This window comes from Notamacropus eugenii, chromosome 4 (assembly GCF_028372415.1).
Source record: "Notamacropus eugenii isolate mMacEug1 chromosome 4, mMacEug1.pri_v2, whole genome shotgun sequence".
Lineage (NCBI taxonomy): Eukaryota > Metazoa > Chordata > Mammalia > Diprotodontia > Macropodidae > Notamacropus > Notamacropus eugenii.
In genome coordinates this window covers 90,427,763-90,436,095 of record NC_092875.1, presented here as the reverse complement: position 1 = coordinate 90,436,095, position 8,333 = coordinate 90,427,763, and positions in this window count along the sequence as shown.

Below are 8,333 nucleotides of genomic sequence, written 5' to 3'. Positions count from 1 at the left end.
ATATTGATTCTACACATACATTCCTATTAAATACATTTTCACCATAGTCATGCTGTATAGAAGAATTAAAATGAATCAGAGAAATCATAAAACAAACCAAAATATAATACATTCTGCAATTGAATTCCATAGTTCTTTCTCTGGATGTGGAAGGCATTTTGCCTTAAAAGACCATTTTAAGTCCTTGCATTGTAATGAAGTTCCAAGTCTACCAGAAAAAAACTCTCACACGCTGTGGTCGTTGCTGTGCACAAAGTTCTCTTGGTTCTGCTCCTTTTGCTCAGCATCAGATCATATAAGTCTTTCCAGGGCTCTCTGAAATCTTCCTGTTCATCATTTTTCATAGTACAATAGTATTCTATTACATTCATATACCATAATTTATTCAGCTATTCCCCAGTTGATTGGCATCCCCTTGATTTCCAGTTTTTGACCTCCACAAAGAGTGCTGCTATGAATATTTTTGTACATGTGGGACCCTTTACCATTTTTATGCTGTCTTGGGGATACAGTCCCAGAAGCGATATTGCTGGATCAAAGGGTATGCATATTTTTGTAGCCCTTTGGGCATAGTTCCAAATTGTTCTCCAGAATGGTTGAATCAGCTCACAGCTCCACCAACAATGTATTAGTGCTCCAACTCTCCCATATTTATCATCTTCCTATTCTGTCATGTTTGCCAATCTGATAGGTGTGATGTGGTACCTCAAAGTTGTTTTCATTTTTTCATATGACTATAAATATCTTTAATTTCTTCCTCTGAAAACTGCTTGTTCATATCCTTTGACCATTTATCAATTGGGGAATGACTTGTATTTTTGTATATTTCACTCAGTTATCTATATATTTTAGAAATGAGACCTTTATCACAAACACTAGCAGTAAAAATTCTTTCCCAGTTTTCTGCATTCCTCCAAATCTTGGTTGCATTGGGTTTGGTTGTGGAAAAACTTTTCAATTAAATGTAATCAAAATTATCAATCTTGTACTTTATGATGCTTTTTATCTCTTCTTTAGCCAAAAATTCTTCCCTTCTCCATAAATCTGATAAATACACTATTCTTTGATCCACCAATTTGTCCATAGTATCAGTCTTTATACATAGATCATGTACCCATTTGGACTTTATTTTTGTGTATGGTGTTAGGCACTGGTCTATGCCTGGTTTCCACCACATTGTTATCCAGTTTTCCCAGCAATTTTTGTCAAACAGTGAGTTCTTATCCCAGAAGCTAGAGTCCCTGGGTTTATCAAACAGTAGATTGCTATATTCATTGCCTACTGTGTCTTGGGTACCTAGCCTATTTCACTTGTCTGCCCTTCTGTTTCTTAGCCAGTACCAAGTGGTTTTGATAATTGCTGCTTTATAATACAATTTGAGATCTAGTAGTGCTAGGTCACCTTCCCTAGCATTTCTTTTCATTAGTCCCCTTGATATTCTGGACCTTTTGTTCTTCCACATGAATTTTGATATTATTTTTTCTAGCTCTAGAAAATAATTATCTGACAGCTTGATTGGCATGGCACTAAATAATAAATTAATTTAGGTAGAATTGTCATTTTTATTATATTGACTCTGCCTACCCATGAGCAACTGCTGTTTTTCCACTTACTTAGATCTGACTTTATTTGTGCAAAAAGTGTCTTGTAATTGCATTCATACAGTCCCTGGGTTTGTTTGGGTGGGTAAACTCCCAAATATTTTATTGTGCCTACCCTAGTTTTAAATGGGATTTCTTTTTCTATCTCTTGCTGTTGTGCTTTGTTACTAATATGTAGAAATGCAGAAGATTTGTGGGGGTTTATTTTGTAACCAGCAACTTTGCCAAAGTTGGTTATCATTTCAAGTAGTTTTTTCACATGAATCTCTGCGATTCTCTATGTATATCATCATATCATTTGCAAAGAGTGATAACTTAGTTTCTTCTTTGCCTATCCTAATTCCTTCAATTCCTTTATTTTCTCTAATTGCTACAGCTAACATTTCTAGTACCATACTGAATAACAGTGGTGATAATGGACATCCTTGTTTCACTCCTGATCTTATTGGAAATGCATCTAGCTTATCTCTATTGCATATAATACTTGCTGAAGGTTTTAGGTAGATACTGCTTATTATTTTATGGAAAGTTCCCTTTACTCCTGTGTTCTCCAGTGTTTTTAATAGGAATGGGTGTTATATTTTGTCAAAAAGCTTTTTCTGAATCTATTGAGATAATTATGTGGTTTCTGTTAGTTTTGTTGTTAATGTGATCGATAATGCTAATAGTTCTCCTAATATTGAACCAACCCTGAATTCCTGGTATGAATCCTACCTAATCATAATATATTATTCTTGAGATAAGTTGCTGTATTCTTTTTGCTAAAATCTTATTTAAAATTTTTGCATCTATACTCATTAGAGAAATTGGTTTATAATATTCTTTCTCTGTTTTGGCTCTTCCTGGTTTAGGTATCAAAACCATATTTGTATCATAAAAAGAATTTGGTAGGACTCCTTCTTCCCTGATTTCTCCAAATAGTCTATATAATATTGAAATTAAGTGTTCTTTAAATGTTTGTTAGAATTCACTTGTAAATCCATCCAGCCCTAGAGACTTTTTCTTAGGGAATTCATTGATGTCTTGTTCAATTACTTTTTCTGAGATGGAATTGCTTAAGTATTCAACTTCCTCTTCTGTTAATCTGGACAATTTATATTTTTAAAATACTTATCCATCTCGTTTAGAATGTAGAATTTATGGGCATAAAGTTGGGCAAAGTAATTTCTAATTATTGTTTTAATTTTCTCCTCATTGGAGGTGAGTTCACCCCTTTTATTTTTCATATTGGTAATTTGGTTTTCTTCTTTTTTTTAGTCAAATTGAACAAAAGTTTATCAATTTTACTAGTTTTTTCATAGAACAAGCTATTAGTTTTATTTATTAGTTCAATAGTTTTCTTAATTTTAGTTTTGTTGATCTCCCCTTTGGATTTCAGTATTTCTAATTTGGTATTTACTTGGGGATTTTCAATTTGTTCTTTTTTAAGCTTTTTCAGCTGCATGCCCAAGTCATTGATCTCCACTCTCTCTATTTTATTCATATAAGCATTCAAAGATATAAAACTTCCCCTAAGAACTGTATCCCACAAGATTTGGTAGGTTGTCTCATTATTGTCATTCTCTTGATTGAAGTTGTTGATTGTTTCTATGATTTCTTCTTTAACCCACTCCTTTTTTAGGATTAGATTGTTTAGTTTCCAATTAATTTTTGGTTTATCTTTCCATGGTCTTTTATTACACATAATTTTATTGCATTATAATCTGAGAAGGATGGATTGACTATCTTTGCCTTTCTGCACTAGATTGTGAGGATTTTATGTCCTAGAACATGGCCAATTTTTGTACATATGCTATGGACCACTGAGGAAAAGGTATATTCTTTTCTATTCCCATTCAATTTTCTCCAGAGATCTATCATATCTAACTTATTCAGAGTTTTATTCACCTCCTTAACTTTTTTCTTGTTTATTTTAAGATTAGATTTATCAAGTTCAGAGAGGGGGAGGTTGAGGTCCCCTTCTAGTATAGTTTTGCTGTCTATTTCTTTCTGCAACTTCTCCAACCTCTCCTCTAAGAATTTGAATACTATATCGCTATATGAATACATGTTTAGCAATGATATTGCTTCATTGTCTATGGTGCCTTTTAGGAGGCACCTTATCTCTTACCTTATCTCCTTATCTCTTTCGATTAGATCTATTTCTGCTTTTACTTTGTCTGAGATTAGGATTGCTACCCCTGCTTTTCTTACCTCAGCTGAAGTACAATATATTCTGCTCCAACCTTTTACCTTTACCTTGTGTGTATCAACCCCCTTTACAAATGTGTTTCTTGTAAACAACATATTGTTAGATTATGGTTTTTAATTCATTCTGCTGTCTCTGTTTTATGGGAGAGTTTATTCCATTCACATTCACAGTTATGATTACAATTTGTGTCTTTCCCTCCATCCTCTTTCCCACCATTTGTACTTTTAGTTATCCCATCTCCCTTCCCCTCCTCAATAGAGTTTTCACTTTTGACCACCACCTCTTGCAATCATCCCTTCCTTCTTTCAGCCCCCCTCCCTTTTACTCCCCTTTACTCTTACTACTTCTTCCCTCCCTTTTAACTTTCCTTCCCCTTTCTTCCTCCTTCCCCTCCTACTGCCTATAGAGCTAGTTAAATTTATATACTTAATTAAGTTTATTGTTCCCTGCCTGAACCTAATCAGATGAGAGTACCTCTCAAACAATGCTCATCTCGCTCCCCTCTTTCCCTCTACTATAATATTCTTTTTAATTTATTTATTTAATTTTTAACATTCATTTTCACAAAATTTTGGGTTCCAAATTTTCTCTCTATTTCTCTCCTCCCCCACCCCAAAACACCGAACATTCTCATTGCCCCTGTCATCAATCTGCTCTCTCTTCTATCATCCCTCCCTTCCCTTCTCCCCATCTTCTCTTTTGTCCTGTAGGGCCAGATAACTTTCTATACCCCATTACCTGTATTTCTTATTTCCTAGTAGCAAGAACAGTACTCGTCATTTGTTCCTAAAACTTTGAGTTCCAATTTCTCTTCATCCCTCCTTCCCCACCCATTCCCTTTGGGAAGGCAAGCAATTCAGTATAGGCCATATCTGTGTAGTTTTGCAAATGACTTCCATAATAGTCGTGTTGTGTAAGACTAACTATATTTCCCTCCATCCTATCCTGCCCCCCATTGCTTCTATTCTCTCTTTTGATCCTGTCCCTCCCCAAGAGTGTTGACTTCAAATTGCTCCCTCCTCCCATTGCCCTCCCTTCCATCTTCCTCTCCACCCTATTTATCCCCTTCTCCCCCTCTTTCCTGTATTGTAAGATAGGTTTTCATACCAAAATGAGTGTGCATTTTATTCCTTCCTTTAGTCAAATGTGATGAGTGAACTTCATATTTTTCTCTCCCACTGGTTAATTTCATTTTTTTAAGATATGATCCCATCCTATTCAATTCACTCTGTGCTCTCTGTCTATGTGTGTGCGTGTGTGTGTGTGCATGTGTGTGCATGTGTGTGTGTGTGTGTGTGTGTATGTAATCCCATCAACTACCCAGATACTGAAAAGTTTCAAGAGTTACAAATATTGTCATTCCATGTAGGAATGTAAACAGTTCAACTTTAGTAAGTCTCTTATGACTTCTCTTTGTTGTTTACCTTTTCATGCTTTTCTTCATTCTTGTGTTTGAAAGTCAAATTTTCTTTTCAGATCTGGTCTTTTCATCAAGAATGCTTGAAAGTCCTCTATTTCATTGAAAGACCATTTTTTCCCCTGAAGTATTATACTCAGTTTTGCTAGGTAGGTGATTCTTGGTTTTAGTCCTAGTTCCTTTGACTTCTGGAATATCCTGTTCCACGCCCTTTGATCCCTTAATGTAGAAGCTGCTAGATCTTGTGTTATCCTGATTGTATTTCCACAATACTTGAATTGTTTCTTTCTAGCTGCTTGCAATATTTTCTCCTTGACCTGGGAATTCTGGAATTTGGCCACAATGTTCCTAGGAGTTTCTCTTTTTGGATCTCTTTCAGGCGGTGTTCTGTGGATTCCTTGAATATTTATTTTGCCCTCTGGTTCTAGAATCTCAGGGCAGTTTTCCTTGATAATTTCATGAAAGATGATGTTTAGACTCTTTTTTTGATCATGGCTCTCAGGTAGCCCCATAATTTTTAAATTGTCTCTCCTGGATCTATTTTCCAGGTCAGTTGCTTTCCAATGAGATATTTCACATTATCTTCCATTTTTTCATTCTTTTGGTTTTGTGATTTCCTGGTTTCTCATAAAGTCATTAGCCTCCATCTGTTCCATCTAATTTTGAAAGAACCATTTTCTTCAGTGAGCTTTTGAACCTCCTTTTCCATTTGGCTAATTCTGCTTTTTAAAGCATTCTTCTCCTCATTGGCTTTTTGAACCTCTTTTGCCAATTGAGTTAGCCTATTTTTCAAGGTGTTATTTTCTTCAGCATTTTTTTGGGTCTCCTTTAGCAAGATGTTGACCTGCTTTTCATGCTTTTCTTGTATCTCTCTCATTTCTCTTCCCAGTTTTTCCTCCACCTCTCTAACCTGATTTTCAAAATCCTTTTTGAGCTCTTCCATGGCCTGAGCCCATTGAATATTTATTTTGGATATTTGGGATATAGAAGCCTTGACTTCTATGTCTTTCCCTGATGGTAAGGATTGTTCTTCCTCATCTGAAAGGATTGGAGGAGATATCTGTTCACCAAGAAAGTAGTCTTCTATGGTCTTACTTTTTTTCCCTTTTCTGGGCATTTTCCCAGCCAGTTACTTAACTTCTGAGTTTCCTCTCCACACCCACCTTGCCTCCAGTTCTGCCCAGCTAGTGCTTGGGGGCTGAGATTCAAATGCTGCTTCCCAGCCTCAGGGCTTTCAGTGGGGGTGGGGCTGCTATTCAGTGTGAGATTAAGTTCAGGTGCTCAGGTGGGGTTAGGGTCGCCACATGAGGCTCAGTTCCCTCAGGGGGTTTATGTAGAAACCTTCAACAATGGATTAGAGCTCCTGCCTACTTTGGGAGCTCCTGTCTGCTGCTGCCTCAGCTGCTGCCTCCCAAGGGGGCCTGGGTTATGGAGACACCCTGCTCCCCTCCTGGCAAGCTGAAAAGACCCTCTCACTGACCTTTGGCACCTCTGGGTGGAGGGACCTGCGCTGCCACTGGAGATTCTGTCCCTGAAGCCTGCTCAGATCTGCTCCTCTCAATGCCACTCACCCAAGGCAGGGATGGCCTCTGCTCTGGGTCGGGTGCACAATGGACTTTTTGTGTCAGTTTTTCAGGTCTCTCTGGAACAGAAATCTCCTCCACTCCATTGTTCTGTGGCTTCTGCTGCTCCAGAATTTGTTGGGAGTTCTTCTTTACAGGTATTTTATGGGCTGTGGATTAGGAGCTAATCATGTGTGTATCTTTCTACTCTGCCATCTTGGCTCCTCCCCCCTCTACTATAATATAATTTTGTACTTCTACTTGTGATGTAATTTATCATTTTCTGCTTCCTCCTTTTCACATCTCATGTTACAATCCCTTCGCATGCTTGAATCACATTTTTATCATTTACTTTGTACCTATTCCCTCTATCTATGTATATCTTTTATATTTCATAATAGATGTACAATTCACAAGATTAACAAATATCACCTTCCCTTATAGGGAGGTAAACAGTTTGCCCAAATTGAATAACAAGTTTTTCTTTTCCCTTTTATCTTTTTATGCCTCTTTTGAGACCTATATTTGAAGGTCAAATTTTCTATTGAGTTCTGGCCTTTTTGTCAAGAAGGTCTGGAAATTCCTTATTTCTTTGAATGTCCATCTCCTTGCCTGAAATGTTATGCTGAACTCTGCTGGGTAATTGATCCATGGTTGTAGTCCCAGCTCCTTTGCCTTACATAATAACATATTCCAATTCCTTTCACTGATGTTTTTTTCTCTTTTTTTGCAACATCCACCCATCGCACTTGATCTGGACCTCTGTGGCCAAAGAGAATAAAGCCATTTCCTTGCCCACAGGATCACCTTTCAAATACTTGAACATGACTATCATGTCCCCTCTGAGTTTTCTTTTCTCCAGGCAAAATATCCTGTTATTTTAACTAATTCTCATATGCCATAACCTCAAGACCTTTGACTATCTTAATTTGCCTCCAGCTCAGCAAAATGTTGTAGTCAAAGGGCTACAAAAACAGGGTAATTCTGTAACTTGCATGTGAAATGTTACATGCTGAAAACAAACTGAAGAGACTACATTTTATATTAGAAAAAATAGGGTATTGGTTGCAAATAATAACTAACATTGAATAATAATAACAGCTAATAGCAATAATAGCAAATAATAGCTAATTCAATAATAATAATAGCTAACATTTACACAGTGCTTACTATGCTCCAAGCATGGTGCTAAGCATTTTACAATTACTATCCCATTTGAACTTGGACCTCACAACAACCCTGGGAGGGAGATGCTATTCTGATTCCCATTTTATAGATAAGGAAACTGAGGCAAACCAAGGTGTAGTAACTTGTCCAGGGTCACAAAACTAGGATGCTTCTGAGGCCATATTCAAACTCAGATCTTCAGGACGCTAGGCCTGGTGCTTTATCCATTGCACGAACTTGGCTTAAGATCTCCCTGGCAAATGTATGGAGCATAGACTAGCATGGGAAGAGGCTGAAGGCAGGAAGACTGACTAGGAGGCTGTTGCAACATTCTAGGCCAGCAGTGATGAGGGCCTTGACCAAAGAGGTGGGTCAGTGAAGAAATCAGAACGGGA